Genomic DNA, 26,851 nt, shown 5'->3' with positions numbered 1-26,851 from the left:
ATATCACAGCTGGGGACACCGGGAATTGGGGAATCGAACACGGGTCTTCGGCACGACGAGCGAATGCTTTAACCACTAAGCTAACCCACTGTCCTCTAAATCATCTGAGAAATACAGCGTAAGTAAAAATAGGAGGCAACAAGAAATGCATCAACGTATCTGGTATGTTATAACTAGGGCTGCGCAATATAACCGGTTTACCGGTATTTACCGGTTCAGACATGAAAACGATACGTATTGCGTTACGCTGATCAAAAACCGGTATTTTGACATGCAATCGGAAAACTTCGTAACACTCGGAAATCTTCGGATATTTCCGTTTTTAAATTGTTCCTTTCCTTGTTTCATTTGTGCCAAACATTATTTACATTTTTATTTTGTCATGATTAAAAGTTTTTATTAAAGCCTAATCAAGCATTGTGATTTTGTTGTGTTTTTGATTTACAAGTCAAGCATTAACTCGACTATAAGTAGTTTTTTGTTAAAAAAAACTTCTTGCAATATATTGCAATACATATCGTAATACATGCTTTCGTATCGCAATATATCGCAATATGAAATTCCCTGCAATACCCACCCCTAGTAATAACTACAAGTCATCGTTCACACTGGTCCCTATCACAATAACCTCACCACACAACGCACTTGCCATGACAATGCATGTTTGGCTGTTGTGCATTCGGTGGAAACAGCCGACAGGTGGCATGCATAGAGACATCGACCAATCATAGCGACTGTTACCGAGACGTTGACATTCAGTCAGTGCACATGTACTGCAGGTTCGAGGCGGTGATATAGGCCTAGTAGTTAAAGTGGTTGTCACGCCGGAGACCCGAGTTCGATTCCCCACATGGGTACGATATGTGTAGCCCATTTCTGGTCCCTGAAAAATTGCTAAACGCGGCGTAAAACTCAACGCACTCACTCACCCACTCGCTCACACTACAGGGAATTCACCACATAATTCATACTCGGCGCGAACATCCAACCACCCCTCAGTAAAGTTTATTCTGTCGTCGCTTCAAAATATCATGCATCGTCTCCAGCATAGAAGCGGTCATAAAATCCTGCAACTGGCCCATATCGTGTCGCTGTCACCAATGATTAGACATACACAACGTTGTTAATGAATTATTTACAGATGGAAAGGATGCATCGTCGATTATCAATGTGCTGTATCGCCATGTTGATCAATACACCAGACCCATTCACTACGACAGAGTCGCTCTGAGCCTTGTTCAAATAACCCGACATTAGGGACCGTTCATAATGTATGGCTTGTGGGATGATAATGATTTTTATGGAGAAGCATGTACAATGTGAATGACACCCCACCCCACCTCACCCCATCCCACCCCACCCCCTAAAATGTAAGTACAAAGTACTGACCCCCTGCTTGTCATGTACAAAATCAATGCCCCTTCCCTTCCCATAATTTTTTGAGCATAATTTTAAGCATAATTTTAAAATAATTCTATGTACATAATAGATGATCCCACTAGTACATGTGTTCAATATTGATATACCCCCTACCTCCCCAGAACAAAATGGGAATCCCCCACTTAAAATCATCACCCCTCCAGCTATAAATTATGAACGGTTCCCTAGCCATCATATCAGTTTACTCTCTGAGACAAAAATATGTGCTGGGGTAGTGGTAGTGGTAATATTGGTGGTGGTATTGGTGGTGAATTCGCTTCCAAAAGAAGCGACATGGCGGAGATGGACACCTGGGTGTGCATCATAATAATATATAGACAAATATACCGAAAGACCGAGGTTCGATGTGAGCTGGAACATTGCTGACCGTGGTGTAAAACAATATTCATTCACTGACTCTAAGTCATAAAGTCCGTACGGTTCTTTTCCATTCATGAGTGGGGCGGTGGGGTAGCCTAGTGGTTAAAGCGTTCACTCGTCACGCCGAAGAACCGGGTTCGAATCCCCACAGGGTTAAAAGGTGTGAAGCCCATTTCTGGTGTCCCGCGCCGTGATATTGATGGAATATTGCTAAAAGGGGCGTAAAACTAAAAACTCACTCACTCACTCACTCCATTCATGAGTACTCAAAGCCAACCTTTCGACGATACGCAATACAGAAATACACATTTCTCACTGTGATATAAGTAAACATTAATCATGTTTATACAGTAAAACCCCACGATCTTGATGTGTGGTTATTTGCTTACTAACGCTTTAAAAAAGGTTTCAGAAAAAAATACGTATTTGAATGCTTTTATCGAACCCGCGACACCAGCAGGCAGTGTCTCGTCGTCATGACAACGCTGTTTGACAAAGCACACGGTGCACGTAAACTAATCTTACACATGCTCTGAAGAGTTGAGTTGTTTGTTTTTCATTTGAGACCTCTATTTACATACAGCCTTTACCCGATAAAGGCTACACACGGGTGTAGGAGAAGCAGGTATTAAGGTCGGGCCAGGTAAGGGTTGCTAGGATATTTACACATTTCACTGCTCTAAAACAAGTATTTTTTCTACACAGACAAAACAAATTCAAGACAATTTTAAGTATATGTTTCATTTTCCCTTGGTACTAATGATCCTTTTCACTGAAATCCCAGCCCGTTAAATCAAATAGTGAGTCCCTAAGTAATTCATTTTCCTGTTTTGTGATTGACAATTTTACAAACATGTTGAAGTATACACATGGAAAAACGTATCGCAACACCCATGGTTTTCAAGCCCCATATAGCCATATATATTCATATCATAATTATGTTTATTTGTAAGATTACTTTCGGGTGCACGATATATTGGTTTTAGATATGCACATGCTACGATCAAGTGTACCCGTCATTAAGCAAATATCACGTTTAAATAAACTGTTCTTACAGATCGATAACATGGAAAATCAATTGATTTCGATGTTGATTAATGAACATGGGGCCTCCTCATGAAAGATAGCAAGTCATTGATATATGTAATGCTGACATGCCATGAAGGGCTATTGCTAGAGATGTTGCCCTTCATCCATCGATAATATGTCGACTGGCCAGAAAACGTCAACAAACTAATGACGTTGAGGACCGCCAGCGTTCAGGTCGACCACGAATGACAGCTAACAGGGCGGAAACAGCCTTAACTGTTCAGGGTATGTGGGGCGTGAAAAGCAGAGTGGCTTCCAGAGTTTTTCCAACAGGACGGTCCAAGGTCGCCTTAAATCCCACATGAATGTAAACTCAACCCTTACATTGCGAATCTACAATGTGCCAAAGAAATCTGACACTACTTGACCTACTTGATGTAGATGTATACAGTGGAATCTGTTTATTACGGACTGGCTGGGACCGACTCATTTGTCTAGATTGTAAAGCGGTCCGGATAGGACAACTTTTGTCCGTTACCGACAAACTTACTGTAGACGTTACAACGATGAGTTACCGTAGATAAGCCAAATTTTGAGGACCAAAAAAAACCAACGGTCTGTTACACTTTTATCAAACTTTTTTTCAGGGGGTAAGAAAACAATATCGTATCACTTCGCGTGAACAAACAACAGAAGACGACTTTGTCAGTAAAGACGTCAAATTTGCAATTAAACATCACTAGACAAGATTATTTACCTTTTCAGTTCTAACTTGATTTTACTAGGCATTGTCATATATGCAGGGATTAAGATTACCGTGTGTATTTCTCTCGTATGCAGAGCCGGAAATATCAATCAGTTGTGCACACGTCACCACCACACACACCACACCACACCACCACCGACTACCGGTGATTTAGTTAAAACATACGCTATAATATAAGGAGATGAATTCTGATGCAGTGATCAGAACATGGGAGTATTTGAAATTATTACTTTACAAAGAGAAATATATTCTAGCATTGCATCATTTCAATTGCAGGTTTCGCTCTATAAATGTAAAATATTTTTGATCATAACTAAGGTTATGCGACAGCACTTTGGTGTATTGCCGGATGTATGCATTAATTGAAATGCTAGATGATGGAGATGACCTTGTACTCCTTTGTGGTGCACAACTTTACATCCCTGGCCTTGATGAAACAGCTTGGCAAACTATCATGCTTCGTTTTTCAAAGTATATCTATTCTTTAAAGGATTCTTTGATGTATACTTTCTGAACTATGGTTTAAGACAAAATATTATGGATGCCAGCTTCGTCCTTATTCTATACACAACGTTTCTGGGCTTTTCCTTGCCTCTTCGTCAGGTGAATGGTTGTTGTAAATATCTGTGCTCTGTAAATATCATACGTACATACATGTAAGTGACTGATGTTATATCTATGTATTCGTTCGTTCGTTCGTTCGAATATCGTTGGGGGGAAATAAAAGACATTCGTTCGTTCGTTCATTCATTCAAGGCTATTGAAAGAGATGTGGTGGGTGGGTGGGTGGCTTGTTGGTTTGTTGTTTTACGCCGCACTCAGCAAATATTCCAGCTATATTGCAGCGGTCTGTAAATAATCGAGTCTGGACCAGACAATCCAGTGATCAACAGCATGAGCATCGATCGACGTAAGTGGGAACCGATGACATGTGTCAACTAAGCCAGCGAGCCTGACCACGTTAGCTGCTTTCCATCCATCGACAATAAGCCGACCGTCGACCACGAGTGACAGCTAACAGGGAGGACACAGTCCTTCTCAGAATCAAGAGTCAAGAATTTTAGAGTCAGAATCACAAGACTGGAGTGACTTCCACATCGCTGTTTGTCCAACAGATGGGTTCGAAGTCGCCTAAAATCTCACATGACTGTAAACTTGACCTTGTGACGATCAGACACAATTTGAGTGAGTATGGTTCTACGCTGCTTTTAGCAATATTGTAGCAATATCACGGCGGGGGACAGACAACATTTGAACTGACAACGGTACATCACTGACATCCTAGACAGGGTTGTTGTACCACATTTCGATAACCATCCTTTGAACACAAGACAAGTCTTCATGGACGATAATGCTAGTCCACATTGTTGCCGTTGGCGATTTCTTACACCAAGAGGTGGGAGCAACTCTATCTTGGCCCGCCTGGAATCCAGATCTCAATCCCATAAAGCATGTTTGGGGCATTATGAGTAAAAGAATACGCCAGAGACATCTTCCGGTACAAAATTTGTACAAGCCCTCCACCAAGAACAAACCGCAATACCTCAATGTCGAAAAGCGGGCTAAAAAATGCTGACCTTATTTGCCTATTTTAGTGTCTCACAGTCCCCTATTTTCACTTCAGGCAGCCCCTTCTGTAATTCTAAATCACTAAATGAAGAAAGTCCAGATTTCCTGTTTCTGAATCTCCAATATCAATGGGGCCCCTTTTCAATTTGTTTGTTTCGATCAAAATTGTATATATTTAGAGACTAAGTGACAGTCTATATCTTCCCTCTCTGCTCTACGAAAAGTCCTGACCTAGTTTGGATACAGATTATGATATGTGATACCTTTAACCAGGAAGACACTATTTCATACACACAACTTAATCATATGCTCAACGTAATTGTCAATATTGACAGTAGGGGTCGGCCTCGCCCGGATAAACGCTAATATACAAGGATTTCACTGTGAACGTCAGCATGTCCTGTAATCACGTCAATCCAGCGGCGAGACCAGAACTGTCAATATTTCGCACGTTGCGTGAGGCACTGTTCTCATCAGCCTGTGAACGTCAACAAATATAGCTTCAATCCTAAACTGTAGGGGAGTGAGTGAATTTAGTTTTACGCCGCTTTTAGCAATATCCAAGCAATATTAAGGCGGGGGACACAAGAAATGCGCTTCACACATTGTACCCATGTGGGGAATCGAACCCGGATCTTCGGCGTGATGAGCGAATGCTTTAACCACTAGGCTACCACCGCCCCTGCAATCCAATGACTCCAACCAAGAAGAAGGAATTTAATGGAAAACTCAACAGGACCCAGTGAAACCGTTACTAAGCGAAAGCAGAGCACCCCACGTCCAAATGCTCCCACCAAGGAGAAAGGAAATGTAAATGTAAAAGGGGAACAGAGAAGTAAACAGTAAATCCAGGCCACAGCCAGGATCAAATCTAGTTCAACCACCAACCCAACAACCAAGCAAAGACACCAAGGTATTCAGTCCTAATGACATTCACCTAATTCTTGCGTTCTTTGCCCCTCGGCCTGCCACTGTAACTGTTCAGCAGTAGTCGATACACAGATCCACTGTCCATAACACAAAAGACAAGCAGAGTCTCTTGATGTTTCCAAGGCTGTGTGCAATGATGAAGTTTTCTGTGACTGCTAGCAACGATTGATGTCATACTTTGCCTGTCTGTCTGTCTGTCTGTCTATCCGTCCGTGTGGTTGGTTGGTTGGGTGGGTTGGTGGGTTGTTGGTTGGTTGTTTTACGCCGCACTCACCAATATTCCAGCTATATGGCGGCGGTCTGTAAATAATCGAGTCTGGACCAGACAATCCAGTGATCAACAGCATGAGCATCGGTCGATGTAAGTGGGAACCGATGACATGTGTCAACCAAGCCAGCGAGCCTGACCACGTTAGTCGCTTCTTACGACAGCATGAGCATCGGTTACTGAAGATTCAACTGTGCTTCCAAAAGAGCAAACAACAAAATCTACTTCAGAATGAAATGTAAGGATCACGAAAGAGGAAACACATGGGAATATGGCAGCAGCATTCCAGGCTCAATTCGGAGAGAAATATGTAAGGAAAACAAGGAAAACGATCACTGAAGAATCACAAATTCTTCAACCAAACGGAATCAGAACAAGACATTCAGTCAGTCTGTTGAAGGATTTCAAACAGCAATCAACCATAATATGCAGAGAATTGGACATCAAACCATATCAAATTGCCCCGAAACACCAATATCTTGATAGCAAAGCACAGTAAAAAGAAATGAGGAGTGACTGAAATGTAAGGACATGGCATGGTCCAAGGTAAATTCTATCGACATTAAGGTCGCAAAAGGGTTAAGGGGACTGTCGTGGGAACGTTATATTTGAAATGAGGGAGATGAACGTCAGCCTTGACCCTAGTGGTCTGAAGAAGGATGAGAAGAGTGGAAATAGCACATATAGTCCCTGAAAGGTAAATACGAAAGCAGGAATAGCTGCTGGTGCCAAGGTTAATGGTCAGTTAAGTCAAGGTCAGTATCAGGTCTGAAGGTTAGGCCCCGATACAACAGGGATGATACCTGAACCACCAAGCATAGGTTCAGTTAAAATGGTAAAGGCAATGTTCCTGTTCTTAGCTCTTTGTAGTAGACGGGATAAACTCAGATGTACGTTCTTATATTGACTTATAACAGGAGTAAAAAAATGATTAAATAAGTGAAAGAGAGGAACTTCTATATTATTATAACCTAAAGCAGGAATGGCATATGCAAGTTGATAATTTGTCAGATTCCTTTTTATACAAACAGTTTAAATCTCTTTACAAGTTGAAACATATCTTATGTCATCCTTACCATTCCAGTTTAAGGTTGTTTTAGCCAGATTTAGATGTAGTAACTTTAGAATTGCTGTTAATAAGGGAAGATACTCCTCTACATTGTATGGAGAGAGGTTGTGCTAGTATTGTTTAGGACAAGGGAAGTATTACATTGAGAATGAAGAATATATATTAATATTCTGTGAACAATATCATCAGTTGCGGCATAATATACTGCGCATATCTACATGTAACTCTGATACTACATTTGTTAACTTACTCTCACCTCAAGACTTCAGTCAGATGAGAAAGAGGTCCAGCAAGTTATGGACAGGAGTAATAAGTTATTTATATATTTTCCATGGTTTTATAATGTAGTTTGTACAATGCGCAGAATTTATATGTCAATATGATTGTATTTTGGGCCAGTGGCCTTTATACTGAATAAATATCTGTCTGTCTGTCCGTCTGTCTGTCTATATTATTAGGATCTATAGTATCGCCATATGTATGACCAAGACCACTAGGCTCTACTATGGGGATGTGGAGGGTTCACTGAACCCAAGGTCGAGCAGTTCCTTGGTCTGTCGATCATGTCGGCTTTGCCTTCAGGGCTCTTCCAATAGAACACAAATGAACAGATTTGGAGCCAGGCTATCTATCCGATGTGAATATAGGTTAGTAACACCAAGTTCAGTTTTGTCCGAAGCCAACTGTTGGCTGGAAGAAGTCTAGATAAAGCAGATTCAGATCTGCAATATTGACATCAAAGGTTAGGGGGCGGTGGGGTAGCCTAGTGGTTAAAGCGTTGGCTCGTCACGCCGAAGACCCGGGTTCGAATCCCCACATGGGTACAATGTGTGAAGCCCATTTCTGGTGTCCCCCGCTGTGATGTTGCTGGAATATTGCTAACAGCGGCGTAAAACCAAACTCAGTCACTCAGTCAGTCAAAGTTTAGGTTTGAAGAATGTTGTGGGAGTGGTTCCGTCCTCCACGGGATGTATGAAGGTTACGACCATTGGGGTAACTGATATGAGAGTAGGACAGCTGGTTCGTTAGTTGGGTTCAAAAAGGTAAAACAAGTCCTTTCCTTCTTTGACTGGGTAAGACATGTTGCACCTACCCCATTGCATGTGGTCACTTGAGGGACAGGTTCAAATATAAAGGCACACGACTGACCTTTGTGGTTATTCAACCTAATAGGAATGGTGGCTTGCAGGTTTGGAGGTATAGTGACAGATGAAAACGTACGCACAAGACCTGAACCAGTGGTTTGGAGAGGTACCAAGACTAAACCATGATGGCGGGCAAGGGTATGGGTAATAGAGGAGCTGATGTTGCCTGCTCATAGGCCGGGGCCCACGAACAGTCGCGAATGCCTATCTTTGACGACTTAAACTAGTAAAGTGATGAAACTTATATCTATAACTACCTTGCTAATTTGAGGATGGGGATGAAAGTCTAGACTGGTAATTGTTACCACAGCCCTGATAATTAACCAAAGGTTGTCTGATCAGCTGTTGCTGCTGCAGAGGTTGTATAGAACGTGTGCTGACTCTGGGTTGGTGAGGTGGATCCCGGTTATCACCACTGTTCCTCTGGTGGACGTGGGCCATCTGAGCAGTCAGCTGTTTAAGAGCAGAGCAGCGATGGTTGCCAGTTAATGGTTGTCAGGCACAGGAGATGTCACGTCCTGGGAGTAGCGTAGCGTCCTGGGTGGCTTGAAGAGCTGCCTCAGCCTCTATCACCTGACGTGATAGAGGCTCCAGTGATTGTGCCCCATGGAGAATCACAAAGACCCTTAGAGGGGCCTGTAGGCCACTGCTGAGCTAAATCAGATCTTTGTGTGCTGGATATATCACCCCACACCATGACACTGTCTCCACCAAATCTGTCGACCTCTAGAATGCAATTAGGAACATTTCGACGGAACACACGCTGTCTTCCATCTCGCCGGTGAAGAAGCAATCGTGATTCATCACTGAGCCATACTCGCCTCCAGTTTCTAAGGTTCCAGTCCGGACTCTAAGACACCACCGCATGCGATTGGGCTGATGGAAGGTTCTCAAAATAGAGGCAACAATTGGCCTTATTGGTCGAATCCCAACTTCACGTAATCGATTCCTGACAGTTTGGTCGAAAATTCTTCTCAAACCAGGGATGCGTTTTGCAGTCTCCACGGTTGTGACAAGACGATGGCGCAAGTGAACAATCCGGCTTGGGCTTGGGCTTGGGTGGTAACTCCTGGAAGGCCGCTTCTCGGGCGATCTTTGGTGGAACTGGTCTGCAGGAAACTATCCCAAAGTCGAGATATGGTGCTCTGATGAACGTTGAAATGTCGAGCAACTGCAGACTTCCGAGCTTCAAGGCGATTTATGGCGATGTTTCAATTGGAGGCACTCAGTCGTGGTATGACGATTTCCTCTTTTCCAGGCGTAAACGAATGACAAAATTAAACACAACGTTTGCCTTTTTATAGTGATCAATATCGCATGATTTTCCGCTTACTTGTACGTGCATGTTGTTTTGCATGGGGACGTTGAGGCGAATATTTCTTCAAACGCTTCTAAAACAGGGGGAGAAAAGTTAAAATTGCCGCGTTTTGGGTCTGAAGCTGTTTACAATCACACACACATGACGTTTTGGAAAGAAATAGTATATTTGCATTGTTTTTTTTAGCCGCAGCTGTATGAGTCCAATATTCTTCTTTTTTTACTTTTTTTTTTTAAGAGTGTACATGACTCACATGACATTCTGGGTGTGATGTGGGACATCGTTGATAGCGGCTGGAGGAGTACCGTTATCTGTGTTTGGGCCCGACGTAATCGTGATAAGGTCTTATGGTAGCTTGTCAAGGCCGACCGATTCGGTGGTGGGTTCGGAGGTCGGCCGGGATTCGGTGGTGGGTTCGGAGGTCGGCCGTAGCTGGGTCCTGCTTGCTCTGCTGTATTTTGTGTGTTTGTGTATAGCCATAGGCCGTCATTCTCCGTCATTTATTAAAACGCGAGTATATTGGAGAATTTCCTCGCTTGGGAAGGGGTACCACTATACCAACCCACACACGACACAAGACCGGAGTGAATAAACGATGAGATTATTAAACAGCCACCGAATGATATACATAATTAGCTTTCTCTAGAATATATACAATCACGTTTTATAGCACTTGTTATCATTTATAGAAGTACATATATACTGAGTCAAAAAAGAAACTTCACATTCTTTCTTCAGGGCACTATAAAAGAACAAGAGATGGTAAGATGGTTAAATTGTTATTATTTCATTGCAGAGATCTGTGTGATGTACTCGATACACTGAGAGTGCCATAATCAGTTCCATTAGGCTACACCGCCGTTCCAAAACATGGGTATACAGAATGTCAAGTCACAAGAATAAAAATGCGAAATTTCTCAGTTCAATATCGTGTATGGTCGCACCCGCGCATTCACCACTGCCAAACACCGTCTCCTCATCGACTGCCTGATGCTTGTGAACACGTGGTTGGGGATTCTGCGCCATTGCTCTTGCAAGGCAGCGCCAAGTTACTGCAAATTCTGAGGTTGGTTCCTAAGACCACGAAGCCTTCTCCCAAGTGCATCCCAAACGTGCTCTATTGGATTAAGGTCAGGGGACCTCGATGGCCAGTCCATGACGTTGATTCCAGCGTTTTGAAGGAAATTTCGTGTCAACATCGCGGTATGCGGCCGAGCATTATCATGCTGGAACTGTAGACCTGGGCCATGAGCCGCCCTGAAAGGAACGAGTTCAGGGGGTGAGCACCTGGTCGCGGTAAGCAGCAGCTGTGAGGTTTACACGGATGACCAGAAGTCGGGAACGGTTGTTCCCACAGAAAGCACCCCACACCATGCAACTTCCGCCCCCGAATCTGTCGACTTCCTGTACACAACATTGGGCATACCGTTCACGACGTCGTCTCCAGACTCTATGCCTGCCGTCCGCGAATCTGAGGGTAAACCTGGATTCATCGCTAAAGACGACTCGATTCCAGTCTCTCTGGGTCCATCGGAGGTGACGTTGGGCCCACAGCAGACGTTGACGTTGATGAAACGGCGTCAATATTGGCCCACGATATGGACGTCGGGAATGGAGATTGGCAGCCCGCAACTGATTTCGAATGGTCTGTGAGGACAGTCGACCTCTATACATCTCAGCTCTGGTTCGTGTAGCCGGCAGAAATCTGTCACGTAGGTGACGTAGGACGATTTGACGGTCTTCTGCTCGTGACGTCACACGTGGACGACCCGACCTTGGGCGATCAGAAGTGGTGCCAGTTTGTTGTAGACGACCTCGCAAGTCATACACAGTACGACGGCTGCATCCCATTGCTCTTGCGACGTCAATAACTGATCTTCCCGCTTGCAACATGCCAACAGCACGTTCACGTTGCACATTTGACAATCGTGGCATTTCCAGTACCGTTAGAACTGTGGTTTAAAAGTGTTTTTTCAATTCTTGAGGCCAATGCAAACACGTGCATATGAAGAAAACTTCGATGCGAAGATCACGTGATCGACTGCACGTGCAAAACCTGATTTGGCACTAACGTCATTTGCACGAGGAATGGATGGGTTTGTGTGGGTTTTGCTAACGTTTTTCTAGAGTCGAAAGATAGGAGATCCCATTTCGGATACATAGATGTATCATCAGAGAAAAATTATTCATTATTTTTCAAATTACATTTTGTGAAGTTTCTTTTTTGACTCAGTATATATTAGGAAAGAATTACAAATTATACATTTGCCACGATATCACTGACTGACTCACTGAGTTTGGTTTTACGCCGCTTTAAGCAAAATTCCAGCAATATAATAATAATAATAATAATGGATAGCATTTATATAGCGCAAATCTCCGAATATCACGGCGGGGGACACCAGAAATGGGCTTCACTCATTGTACCCATGTGGGGATTCGAACCCGGGTCTTCGGCGTGACGAGCCAACGCTTTAACCACTAGACTACCCCACCGCCCGCCACGATATCAAGGTACACAATCTGGTACTGCCGTTTACGTAGCATTGAATAGAACACACCCAGCACACTCTATAACTCACACAAGATATACAATATATATAGTCATTGTACATATTCAGACAACGTAGTGAGGTTGAATCAGAACTGAAGTGACCTATCTAAATATATGGTGTCCCTATTTTATACCTGCTCCAGCTATAGGAAGTATCGCAGTTACTGATTAAACTGACGATAAAGGTGTTATTGTTAGCTTCAGTTGCTTTATCTCGGTTGTATTGCCTAACTGACGATAAGATTGTTATCGCTAACTTGCGTTACTCTGTCTCGACACAATCATATAATAATGTTTTATAAAGGTATTGAGGGGGCGGTGGAGTAGCCGAATGGTTAAAGCGTTGACTCGTCACGCCGAAGACCCGGGTTCGAATCCCCACATGGGTACAATGTGTGAAGCCCATTTCTGGTGTCCCCCGCCGTGATGTTGCTGGAATATTGCTAAAAGCGGCGTAAAACCAAACTCAGTCAGTCAGTCAGTATAAAGGTATTGAGTATTGAGTAAGTGAGTGAGTTTAGTTTTACGCAGCACTCAGCAATATTCGAGCTATATTGCGGCGGTCTGTAGTAATGGAGTCTGGACCAGACAATCCAGTGAATAGCATGAACATCGATCTTCGCAAATGGGATACGATGACATGTGTCAACCAAGTCAGCGAGCCTGACCACCCGATCCCGTTGGTCGCCTCTTACGACAAGCAAGGGTTACTGAAGATCAATTCTAACCCGGATCTTATTTCACTATGAATAATATTATCTTATCTGTAGCTGACAGCACAATACTTGCCTGCAATGGTGTCATCTATTGTCAATGTGACCCTTTGCAGGCTTACGATAATGTAATGTGGTCATTTGGTTTGTACTACTTCCAATTTCTAGTAACATAAACTGACGTTCAAAAGAAAGTACACACCTGGTGTTTTGGGGATTATTTGAAAAGTGTTGTGATTTTGACTGGCAACTGTGCAATTGGGTACGATATCTGTGGTGTTTTGGCAACATAATAGGAATATCTGTGACTTATATATCACTGTAAAACTCTTTTCAAAACATTTAAGTCGCTTTTTGGAAAGTAATCGAAAAGCACCAGGTGTGTACTTTCTTTTGCACGTCAGTTTATAACGTGAAACATATACTCTTAAATAGAGTAGGGGAACCTGAACTTTCAATTTGTCTAGGAAGTATAAACCTTAACAGACTTTTCAAAGACAGAGATCTTACGAACGCACCGCACCACCATTTCTTTTTATCACCACCCCTAAACACAACACATGGATGTACGTGCACAGCGCAGTAGCCCCACACACGTGCATCGGGTCATTCTTGATTTTTGTGTTTTTGAAGAAGGTCGATAAATTAGTGTAGACCACTAATTTTAGCAATCATCTTGCATTACACAGTTGTTAGTGTTTGTTTCTAGCGGGTTCTTTATTGTTATTGTTTTGTTTGTTTGTTTGTTTGTTTGTTTGAAAATGAAAATCGTACACATGCAAATTTTACGTAATACACCACTCATCTTTCAAGAGCGATTACTGTACAAACAACTATGGTCATAAGGAAGTGCAAGTGGTGATGCACTCTCAAAACATTCATTATTATCATATCAACATTGATATATCTCCTAATTCTTTCAATCGTTAATTAAAAATGAAATTCCTCTACTCTTTTTTTAAGAGTATATTTCTAAACTTCGTATATTTTCCCCATGTTTATATATGTCATGAAACTGCAGAATTGTATGCTAAATACATCATACCCAACAATGCTTCGATTTTGCAGGGTTAAAACATTCTCGTGAATTATTCCACCTAATAATATTCCACAACAAATACTCTGTAGCTATCGGCAATACCCAATTTTGTCTGCCTTTCAAAATAAAGATTTCACCGGTCTTTGATGGCGACTTCATAAAAAGAAACAAGAAATAGGTATGCGATGGTGATGTGTTTTATACGCGTGTCACAGTTGTTGAATGTTATATACTTACTGATAACGCTTATATTTTTGGAGTGAGTGAGTGAGTATGGTTCTACTTTGGTATAAAATAACATTCACTAACTTACTCCACAGAGTGGGTTCGGTGGGTTTAGTTTTACGCTGCTTTTAGAAATATTCCAACAATGTCACGGAGCGGGACAACAGAATTGGCTTCGTACATTGTATTCATTTGGGGAATCGAACCCGGGTTTTCGGCGTGACGAGGGGACGCTTTAACCATTAAGCTATCCTACCGCCCCTATAGTTTTTGGGTCAAATCCATTTTGGAAGTCAAATCAGTTACAGACCAATGGGTCTGAGCAGATGTCATTACAGGTCAGATCAGAACGACCTTTCGCAAAGTTTGACCAAACGACCAATAAAATGCCTTACATAAAATTAGCCAGTCAGAAAGCAGCTTTCGCGAGCCATACGGCATAGGTTTCAAAGTGACAACTTCCATTCTACACTTTGCTTGGAATGTACTGTGATAAAGGTCACGACTGAAAATTTAAACAAAAAGGAATTCTGGAATGTCATATGTCTTGTGCACATACTGTCGTAACTGCGTTCGGGCATCATCAACAATATTGGAGGAAATCTGTCAAATATTGATAAACTGAACTGGAGAACTGAAGTAAATATTCTACCTAAATTAAGGACATACAGGTTGTTTATGTATGTATGTATGTATGTATGTATGTATGTATGTATGTATGTATGTATGTATGTATGTATGTATGTATGTATGTATGTATGTATGTATGTATGTATGTATGTATGTATGTATGTATGTATTTGTATGCATGCATGTATGTACACTAAACGCGAAAAGTAACGTTACCCTCCTTCCTTAATGACGGAGGTACCTATCTTCAGCTGGCGTTGTGATGCGTGGACGTCCACTTCTTGGTCTGTCTACGGTGATCCCAGTCTGTCTGAAGCCCTGAATAAGTCTTATAACCGTGATACGGTGGCATCCGTGGGCGTTGGCAACAGCATTGTATGTCGACCCCATCTGCACTATCTCAATGGCTCTTTCTCTCCCTTCAGCTGTTAATCGTGGCATATTTCTCGTACTTGTGTATCAGATCATGTCTTCTAGGCTCTCTTTATACCCTATAGAATCATTCTGCATGTGAAATGGATGTAAGTATTGTTGGAATATTGCTGCGTTTTGGCGACTGATATTGCTATGTGTAAAATGGAAATGGATTGTCTCTCTCAGTTATGACCGTTCCACGTTGTCATGGGGAGATGCCAGCTCCAGCTCTGCTGTCACCTTGTCCGACGAGGGGTGCTACGCCAAGGAGTGAGGGGTCGGACGACCGTGACTCCTAACTGACCAGACCCGTGAAGGTCTTAGGGCCTGTTCGATTTAGGGCCTGTTTCTATTATTGCAAAACCAGTTTCGCAATAATCGAACAGGCCTTAAGTCTGGGCTACCTGCTGTTTCCAAAGGTGAAGGTCACATAAATCCGCCTGAATCAATACCTGCTGCACACCTTAACACATAGAGCGTATCCCGTTCCGACTGGCGACGGTATTGTTCGCCTCGACAGAGTGGAATGTCACCAGTTAGAATGAATCTTCAGTAACCCATGCTTGTCGTAAGAGGCGACTAACCGGATCGGGTGGTCAGGCTCGCTGGCTTGGTTGACACATCTCATCGGTTCCCACTTACGTCGATCGCTGGATTGTCTGGTCCAGACTCGATTATTTACAGACCGCTGCCATATAGCTGGAATATTGTTGAGTGCGGTGTAATACTAAACTCACTCACTCACCTAACTGACTACGTTACATTCATGTACTGGCACAAGTACATTCAAAGATAAACGCAACACCAGGTTGTATGTTCACATAGGTTTACTCTGCCTCAGTCCATGTTACTACAGCCTTAACACAAAACAGGGTAGACCCATACATAGGCAGATCCAGAAGGGGGGTGCAGGGGTGCGCACCCCTCCTTTTGTCCTCAAAGTTTATTAAATGACCATTGAAACTCGGATGAAAATGACATGTGCACCCTCCCTTTTCTTAATAGTATGCACACCCCACACCCCACACCCCACCCCTTTCTAAAAACGCTGTATCCGCCCCTGCCATAGTGGAAACTGAGTGACGGCGACTGGCTTCCGTCATTTTAACAGCGCGCACCATTCTACTCGTGTTGAAGGTATCTTTTAAATGGTTCGAGCCTGAATTGATCTTGACCACATGTTCCAACCTATCGTTTTGAACTTATGTGTGTCATAACTAGAGAAATACGAACAACACTGATCTTTACTCACCCCGTTTCAGCTTGTCGATTGTTTCTATGTAAGGTACATATGTTTTGTCTCTCATGAGTGGTATTCTGCCCTCTCCTTGTAACTCGGGAAATTCTGTCACCACTGCCCTCCCAACCTTAAAGCACTCGTGAGAACAACCGAAACTCTAAATAAGGAAACTGATGTAATTTTCTAACGGTTTCGGGATGCATTTTTCCTGATGTGAAATTATTTTTCCTCAGTTGAAGTTAAGCAACTTTGTTCACGGAAGTCCTCGGACTGACTGACTGACTGAGTTTGGTTTTACGACGCTTTTAGCAATATTCCAGCAACATCACGGCGAGGGACACCAGAAATGGGCTTCACACATTGTACCCATGTGGGGATTCGAACCCGGGTCTTCGGCATGATGAGCCAACGCTTTAACGGTGACACGGTGACCGTGTTTGGCAGCTTGACACCTGAGAGTTTCTAGTACTTTAGTCCTGCCATACAACGAAGCACACGTAACACGTGTGGTCTCACCTAGCCAAGTGAGTTGGTTCATAAATTGCCTCTGTTCACCCACAGTGAATGGGTACCCGGTGGGATACAGTCATTATGACTGTTAAACTTCCAGCGCCTCACACGCAGCTTGCGTTATCCAGGGTAATAATTTGTTAGCCTTAAGCATGCACAAGTGCGAGGAAACAGGTGCTTTATAAATATCCATTATTATTAATAAATAGCTATTATTATTACTATTATAACGATACCACGATCTAAGCTAAGTGTCCTCCGCCCAAATATTTATCCGGCTGAAGATAGACAATGACTTGGACGTATTCGGTCGTAGAGGCCAAAACTGTTGTTCGGAATACCTCGTTTTTAGATAAAAATACCACATTCCGATTGTCTCGTACTCCTACTCCTCTCTGGTACGTTCTGAATGTTCTGATGAAACGTCGTCCATACGTAAATGTACGGTCACATGCACTGTAAAGGTACAGCGCTGCTCTTTGAGATGGTTGCCTTAGTTACAAGGCCTATATACCACAACTTATATATTAACGTGGTGTGTTGGATATTATCCACAATTAATCGAAATGCAACGGGTCTTTTCTACCTAGCAGCTATATATTTGAGCGGACGCGATACGTTTCATTCAAGGGGAACTGATTAATGGCCTATTCGATTATGCTAAACCGGTTTTGGCTTCGGGAAAACCATGCACTCGATGTCGAAACCTAAAACTGGGTTCTGAAACTTCGAAACCATCTCCGAGGCAGGTTTCGCAGTTTCAGTGTCGCGTTCTCTCACAACAAACATGGCGGAAACGAAAGCGAAAGTTCAGCTGATCCTGGTGGCAAAATAGAGCAGCAGTTTTTGGAACCAAAATAATGATAAAAATCAACTGAGAAAATAGGAAAATATTATTTAACACCCCAGTCTATTGAACATGGCTATTTTATGTAACTTGTATATATATAATTACTTGTAACAATATAATTACATATACGCAAATATTTACCTCCAAAAGCATCTCATCTCTTTATTATTTGTTAATTCACTGATAAAATGAAAAAACATATGCTGTCATCCAATTCGTTCCACATATACAGTAGCTGAGACATTTTTTTTGGTATCCATTTTGAAACCGGATGGTGAAACAATCCACTCGTTGATAAAACTAGAAACTAGTTTCACTTTGAAACCATGTACCCGAAACAAGACACTCGTTTATAACAGGAGAAACCAGTTTCAAAAACCAAAACCAGTTTCGCAATAATCGACCAGGCCTTAAGTCTAGGCTACCTGCTGTTACCAAAGGTGAAGGTCACATAAATCCGCCGCAATCAATACCTGCTGCACACCTTAACACATAGAGCGTATCCCGTTCCGACTGGCGACGGTATTGTTCGCCTCGAGAGAGTGGAATGTCACCATGGCAGTATGGATTATTGAAAGTATACACTAGCCAGTGATCGCACGTCATGGCTGCCTGAATTTAACAAGTACATAGTGGATGTGACATAAAACGCATATACTCGGGAGGCGAAGAGGCGGACGACGGTGGTATGAGGGTGTGTAAGGTAAGACATCAGTTAGTTAACGAGTTAACTTGTAAACATGGAGTGTACAGACGGGGACTTGGTGGGCCACTGAAATATTCTCTCACGGCAATAGTCACTATGATGAATCGTTAGGTGCTGGGTTCAATTTAAAGATATATGTTTCAGTAAAACGTTGTTGAAATATTCATGGAAAAGTTGTCTTGAAAGTTAAGACATTATTCGGAAGTGTTTCGTACAAAGCTGAACGAATGCTGGTTTGGCTCTTCCAGGTTTCCCTAGATTTGTCATTGAATAAACGATATACAATGGATCTGTCTGGATTCGCTTAAGTCGGCGTCGCTGTATTGAGATACCCAGGGTTAATATGTACCCAGTGTGTTGACTTGTGGGTGGACGTGGAACTGTAGCGACCTCGCAGCTCTGTACTGCTCCGTGTTCAGTGTTCCACATCCACTGATCGCTCCCAGTGACTGACTTATTTTAGGTGGGTAGTTTGAGAGAGTTAGTTGTTTAAACCGTGGTGGACAATACTTTAGCAGTAACAAAGCGGATGTAAGGAGAGTCTTGGCTACACATGATCCACCCTTTCGGGTCATGGTTACACACAAATACCCGTCTCACATAGTGCAGCGACACTACCGTCATATATCGGCTCTTATTACAGGCTACCCATGAAGATCCGGGTTAGAGTTGATCTTCAGCAACCCATGCTTGTTGTAAGAGGCGACTCACGGACCGGGTGGTCAGGCTCGCTGACTTGGTTGACACATGTTATCGTATCCCAATTGCGTAGATCGATGCTCATGCTGTTGATGACTGGATTGTCTGGTCCAGACTCGATTATTTACATACCGGATTATTTACAGGCTGGAATATTGTTGAGTGCGGCGTAAAACTAAACTCACGCATTCACTCATTCACGTTAAGCTGACGCGCCTTGAAATAACACATATATTAACCTTCCCTCAGATAACATTGTCACCCAATGAATGAACCCGAACACATTACATGATAACAGGGAGATATGCAATGTCGTTGCGTGATCAGAGAGAACTATTACAGTCAAAGGCAAGCGGTTAAACACTTCAGTGAACACAGCCGGCCGGGCATAGTTTAACTGGTTCCACCAGAAACACGACAATCGATATATATAGAATTTCAGTGTAAATGTCTACTCAGCCTTGACGAGCCTCAGAACTTGTTTTACAACACTGCCGGTTAGTTTTGAGGTGTTCATGAGTTAGCAACATCGTGAAACACGACAACAATCGGAGATTCATGTCTCACCTGTCAATGAACTTGCAGGTAAAGTGTGTCACGTATTGATCAGTTTCACCTGATAGTCTGTCACATTTTCTGAATGTCCGAATACATTCACAGTGATAGTTTCCGTCACGGGGTCATGCGTTACACATACTCGTTCAAAGATGCCGTTATATTGGTCGTTGCTTTGGCTGTCTGGTTTGTGTGTAGATGTTACAGATGTTGCCATGTCTCTGCGTTGATGTAGATGTAGATGTAGACAGTGTAGTGCCGAGTGTCAAAATGTGGTTTAACAGTGTATGAAATAAGCCCAAAACCCAGCCAGACATCTGGGCTGGTAACTTTAAAACCTTACCAACCCAGGAGACATTTCACCAGTCAGTGCCAGTGGGCATGTTATCGGAATAATTTTTTTCACCCGTCCATCGGGCTGGCTAGCTGTAAAATTATAACGTCTGGCAGAAATCTAGCTCGTCTCGGGCGGTCGGACGGGCCTTATTCAATATACTGGTTTAGGTGTTAAATGACTTTAAAGGGGTACCGTGACCCAAACAACGTACTTGACTCACTGCTTACTTTTTCATATTGTTTTAAGGATAGAACCAACAGTCACTCACTCACTCATTGAAGGGGACATCTAAAGATCGGGCCATGAAAGTTCGATGAGTTTAAATGGATAGAACAGGGATATACACTGTATCTACCATAGTACAACTTTACAGTCTCATAGCTACAGCTTGTGGTGGTTAAACAAATATGTTGCTCAATGTGAAGCCATTTTCCCATACTACCACCATAATTTCTATCAGATATAAGGGCGGTGGGGTAGCCTAGTGGTTAAAGCGTTGGCTCGTCACGCCGAAGACCCGGGTTCGAATGTGTGAAGCCCATTTCTGGTGTCCCCCGCCGTGATGTTGCTGGAATATTACTAAAAGCGGCGTAAAACCAAACTCAGTCAGTCGGTCTATCAGATATGGTCCAGCGTCACCAATGTTTCATGATGTATATTTAAATTTATTATATAGTAGTATAGGTACCAAAACACCACTTCATACTGTCTCACATCGTAGTAAATGCTCTGCTCAAAGTGAAGCCTCTTGATGTTTCCAAGGCTGTGAGCAATGATGAAGTGTTCAGTGACTTCTAGCGACGACTGACGTCATACTTTGTTTGGTTGGTTGGTTGGTTGTTGTGTTACGTTGCACTCAGGAATATTCCCGCTATATGTCGGCAGTCTGTGAATAATCGAGTCTGGACCAGACAATCAAGTGATGAAGAGAATGGACATCGATCTATGCAATTTGGATACGATGACATGTGTCAACCAAGTCAGCGAGCCTGACCACCCGATCCCGTTAGTCGCCTCTGACGACAAGCATGGGTTACTGAAGATCAGTTCTAACCCGGGCTGTGTCCATGTCGCGGGTGTGTCATGCCTTGGGATAAACCTGTTCCATGTAATAAATGCTCCTTTGCTAGCTTTCCCGACTTCATACCGTTGATAATGTAGATAATGTCTGGTGTTGCTGATGTCAGAGTCATTCCGACAGGAATTGTCTACAAGGCTCCTCTAGTCTGTCTCATTGTCCCTGAACCACATTATTTTCTCATCTGCTCAGCCCTCCTTGCAATACTAAAGCCCTAAATGAAGCAAGTCTAGATTTCCCCAGGCTCTTCTTCTCCCTTCTCACTGTGGCTCTTTTTCAGTTTAAGGGGAATTGTTTGATTCCATCACAATTATATAGAGACTCAGTGTTAGCCTGAGTCTTCCCTGACAGTGTTACTTACTACCGCCCACATCATTACGGTACCACATCGTTACGAAGCGACCATTCCTAGTGTTGTAGAAATATTTCATACCAGGACGAAATCTCTCAGCTAGAAATGTTGAACCAAGGACGAAATCACTCAACTAGAATTATTTGAACCACGGACGACTGACTGACTGAGTTTGGTTTTACGCCGCTTTTAGCAATATTCCAGCAACATCACGGCGGGGACACCAGAAATGGGCTTCACACATTGTACCCATGTAGGGATTCGAACCCGGGTCTTTGGCGTGACAAGCCAACGCTTTAACCACTAGGCTACCCCACCGCCACGGACGAACTCGCCCTAATAGAAATATTTGAACCAAGGAAGAAATCTCTCAATTAGAAATATTTGAACCACGGACGAACTCGCCCAAACAGAAATATTTGAACCAAGGACGAAATGACTCAACTAGAAATATTTGAACCAAGGACGAAATCTGTCAACGTTATATGATCCAGGGAGTGATTCTCCTACGCCTGACAAAGGAAAGTATACCGTTGTGTTTGGTGGTGGTTGAAATAGAACAAATATGAATTGTTATACCATGACCTTGGTGTATGTGACATGGGTATCATTGTACACGATCTATCCTAAGCGCACAGTGTTTCCATGACTACTGTCACCCCAGTAAAGTACATACATACTAGGGCTGTGCAATATTACCGGTAAACCGGTATATACCGGTACAGTATCTCGCGATACGATTATCGCGATATGGTTCGGATTCTGCAATATATTGGGTCATCCAGAGTTAGCTCCATTTGAATTAAAGTATGACCAGAAATTATTGAGAATTTTAGGAATATGTTTAATTGGATTTCTAGTATAAACAACCTTTACCAGCTATCGAGTGCTTGGTTTCATTCAAGAGAGACAACTCCGTTAATCCTTTTTCATTAGTTTGTATTTACAAGTATTTAATGTTGTTATTTGTTGGCCATTTAAAAACCACCTTTCATTTCTTGCTAAGCGCCCTCCCCTTCTAAAAACAACAATATTTGTCTTGTCTAAATTTACTTTTAGACCTGAATATTCAGTGTAATTATGTAGAATATTAAGTTGATTCTGTAAGCCTGGAATTGTGTCAGATATAAGAACAACATCATCTGCAAACATAAGTAACATGATTTCTAATAAGTCTGAAAATAACTGCACTCCATATTTACCATATCTAGATATGTCGTCTGATAATTCACTAATGAAAAAGTAAAACAATAAAGGACTAAGAACACAACCTTGCTTTAAATCAATTGGACAGTCAAAATACTCAGTATATCCGTTATCACATCTAACAGAAGCTGTTACCGAGCCTTAAATACTCATTATAGCAGATATCATTTTCCCATGTGAACCAGATTTGAATAAGCGCGTATATAACTTAGAATGGTCAATTGAATCGAAGGCTTTTCTAAAATCAATTATGAGCAACATATGATTTTTTCCTTTTCTTAATTAGACATTTTCTATAACACCATGCAAAGTAAAAATATGATCAATCGTAGAGTACCCTTGTCTAAAGCCTGCTTGTGTTTCGGGAACTTTACTCCATATATTTGCCCAGTTCGTGATACGGACATTTACGTGTGTGTGCTAGATCCAACATTCATATCTGCAGTATGATGTGCCCGATGTTTTAGTTATTCCATGTTCTATTGTTGCAATTATCAAACGAGGAGCAGTTTGGTGTATATCTCGATCGATCTGTATACAGTTAACCACCGAATATATACTCATGGAAACGAATAGAGGAAAACATGAAAGTACAAGTGTTCCTTTATATATTTCCATATTTTCACCCAAAGCGCAATACAAAGCATGACAAGAAACCCGGAAAAGAGTATAGGAACACTATCGTGTGATCCTTTATTTGTTTCCATGAGTATATGACTCGGGTCATTAGGTTCGGGTAACTGTGGCAAGTGAATTGTGATGTATAGTAAACAGTCCACCTGGGTCGCGACAGACACAAAGCCTTAGACCGCCTCCGTGGTGTAGTGGTTAGAGCGTCCGCCCGGAGTGCGGAAGGTCGCGGGTTCGATCCCCGACCGCGTCATACCAAAAGACGTTAAAATATGGTACTTGTTGGTCCCTGCCTGGCGCTCGGCATTAATGGGTACAACAAGGACTGGTCGGCTCGGAGTCAGTATAATGTGTCTGAGTGGGGTATTCATGCTTCACTGCGGCATGGTATCTCAGTGGGCTAGCACTATAAAACCAGCTTAAGTCTGGGCTAGTACAAGCAGCCGCACATACACATACACACGCATGCACGTCGTCATATGAGCGAAATATTCTCAAGCACGACGTTAAACCCAATTCCACCACCACCACCACCACAAAGCCTTAATGTAAACACTCCAGTCACTGAAGCAAACGGACTCCATACACTTAGTTATTGTTTTGTGTGTTGCAGGCCGATGTTCCTTGTCAGCATTTTACGCTGGATGTACTCTGACCACACGCCTAGACCGCCATCTAGGATTCTGCTATTAAATATATGTAAGTATATATGTACATATGCATGGATTTTCAAATCTGTGTGTGTTCCAGTTATATATTCGTGTATTAGTGGGGTGTGCGTTTCCCTTTTCTGTATATCTTTGAATTATCTGTCTACTAGTGGAAGCCTGCTATTGTTTCCCGTCTATCTGTTTTATTGTTCACAGATGACTGACAAACATAGTCTGACCACCTATCTAAATATCTCTGTCCGTCTGTCCACTATTGTCTGTCTGTCAGCCTACCATTGTCTGTCTGCCTGTCTACCATTGTCTGTCTGCCTGTCTACCATTGTCTGTCTGTCCGCTATTGTCTGTCTTCCTGTCTACCATTGTCTGTCTGTTCACTATTGTCTGTCTGTCTGGGGGTGGGGGGTCTGTCTATCTGTCAGCCACCTTGTGTCTGTCTTTCTGTCTACCATTGTCTGTCACCCTGTCGACAATAGTCTGTCTATCATTAACTGTGTGTCTGTCACCCAGCTGTTACATCTCTTCATTGCAACCTTTCTTATCGATTTCGGAAATTTAGTCTTTCTCGGAAAATATCTCTTAGGGAGCAAGAGGTAATTACCAGGGCAACCTACATATCTAGATATACCTGAAGGCTGTAATCAATCACGCGTTCCGGTAAAATTCCAAATCTGCATCAGTGAGCACGGCTCATTGACAGTGGCCACAGGGCGCTCATTTAAAGCACTGTTTAATCCCAAACCTAAACCTACATTATTATTCATAAAATTCTAGTAGTATAACATTGGAGACTTGTGCAGAAAGGGTGTTCTGTTGTGACGTAATCAGGTCACGTGGTACCTTCAATCCTCCAGTCAGTTTGTACTCTAGTTTCATGAACCTCATAGTCAATACACGCTGTTCCTCGAGGTCTGTTCTTAAACGCTTTAAGATCGATAATGATTGATGGGTTTGTAAGCGTCTATAATCTGATTCAAACCTGGCTAGCTATTCTCGAAACGTTCGTAGCCCTACGAACTTCTTAAGCCCATTCTTAACACATTGGCTACGATCAAAGTTAAGAAGTCTTAGGGCTGCGAAAGTTTCGAGAATAAGGCCCCAGATCTTAGTGCGCTACACCGTAGGACATTTCATTACAGTTCACGTGACAACGACCAATCAGAGCGTCGGTTACGAGATCACGAAAGCTTGCAATACGAATGATTTTCGAATTCTGCGACTTTGGAAAGGTCAGCTCGGGCTGCATTCCGAATGCCACACAACGTATATAGGTCATTGAGAATTTCAGATGCCCTCGACAATTACTGACAAATAAACTCGCTCCTCTTCAGTTCAGTTTTCTAACTGAATCGAGGACCTTGTCAAAATATTTTCAAAGTGTAATTTTGAATTTAAATCCATTTTGAATATGGTCCTTCTGACGAATTCTACAATCGGATATCTTCAGCTATGTGGAGTGGCTGTATCAAGGACCCATATCTTTTTTTTTTTTTTTTTTTGTTTAACGCCACAATCAGCAATGTTCCAGCTAAATGGCGGTGGTCTGTAATTAATCGAGTCTGGACCAGACAATCCGGTGATCGACATCATGAGCATCGATCGACGTAAGTAGGATACGTGTCAACCAAGTCAGCGAGCTTGACCACTCGATCCCGGTTGTCACCTCTCACGACCTCGGCGCGCTGGAAATCCAGGTTCGGTTTTCTTCGTGGGCAGAATGTATAATGCCAGTTTCACTTATATGCCAAGATATTGCTTGGGAAATTTTGCAAGGGCCATGCCTCATCCTGTTCTAAGCACTATCTTGCTTTCTGGTTCTATGCGTCAGTTGAACTCATTAAATAGAAGGGCGGTGGGGTAGCCCAGTGGTTAAAGCGTTCGCTCGTCACGCCGAAGACACGGGTTCGATTCTTCACATGGATACAATGTGTGAAGCTCATTTCTGGTGTCCCCCGCGTTGATATTGCTGGAAATTTTGCTAAAAGCGACGGACTCACTCATTAAATATATTAAAGTAAACATTACATTGCAATTCATACGTTCTTTCGTAATTGTTTGTTTGCTTTTACGTTCCCTGTCTCCAGCTATTCGTTAACGGAAAGACGGAATAGGACTTTCCACCTTACGATTAAAGATCGACGGCTCCCTTTAACAACACATCTTTGAAGTAACCTTGGGATAGGTGAGGTGAAATTGGGTTTAACGTCGTGCTTGAGAATGTTTCGCTCATATGACAACATGCATGCGTGTGTAGGTGTATGTGCGGCTGCTTGTACTAGCCCAGACTGAAGCTGGTTTTATAGTGCTAGCTCACTGAGATACCACACCTCAGTGAAGCATGAATACCCCACTCAGACACAGTATACTGACTCCGAGCCGACCAGTCCTTGTTGTACCCACCCTGGGATAGGACTTCGACTAGTTTGCTTCGACCAGTTACCAACAGTCACGCTGTCAGTGTGAATATTCCAGTACTGACTAATGATACAATCGAAACATGCATACGATCTTAACTGCAACCTTCACGACAGCTATATCGGCAAGTTGATAT

General features: G+C 42.6%; 1 long non-coding RNA gene across 2 annotated transcripts; it reads left to right on the top strand.

Moving 5' to 3' along the window:
- Positions 1-18,519: 18,519 nt before the first annotated feature.
- LOC124257138 lies at positions 18,520-25,868 on the top strand. Of its 2 annotated transcripts, none has more exons than XR_006893188.1 (3): positions 18,520-18,772; positions 24,246-24,331; positions 25,829-25,868. It is a non-coding gene; the product is annotated as an uncharacterized LOC124257138 (long non-coding RNA). The 2 variants fall into 2 exon arrangements; XR_006893187.1 differs by having other exon boundaries at positions 25,818-25,855.
- Positions 25,869-26,851: the final 983 nt, after the last annotated feature.

The sequence above is a fragment of the Haliotis rubra genome, unplaced genomic scaffold, assembly GCF_003918875.1.
Source record: "Haliotis rubra isolate DU_JTF1 unplaced genomic scaffold, ASM391887v1 Scf65, whole genome shotgun sequence".
Taxonomy (NCBI): domain Eukaryota; kingdom Metazoa; phylum Mollusca; class Gastropoda; order Lepetellida; family Haliotidae; genus Haliotis; species Haliotis rubra.
Note: the sequence above shows the minus strand (reverse complement) of the source record. Positions and strands in the feature narration are given on the sequence as shown.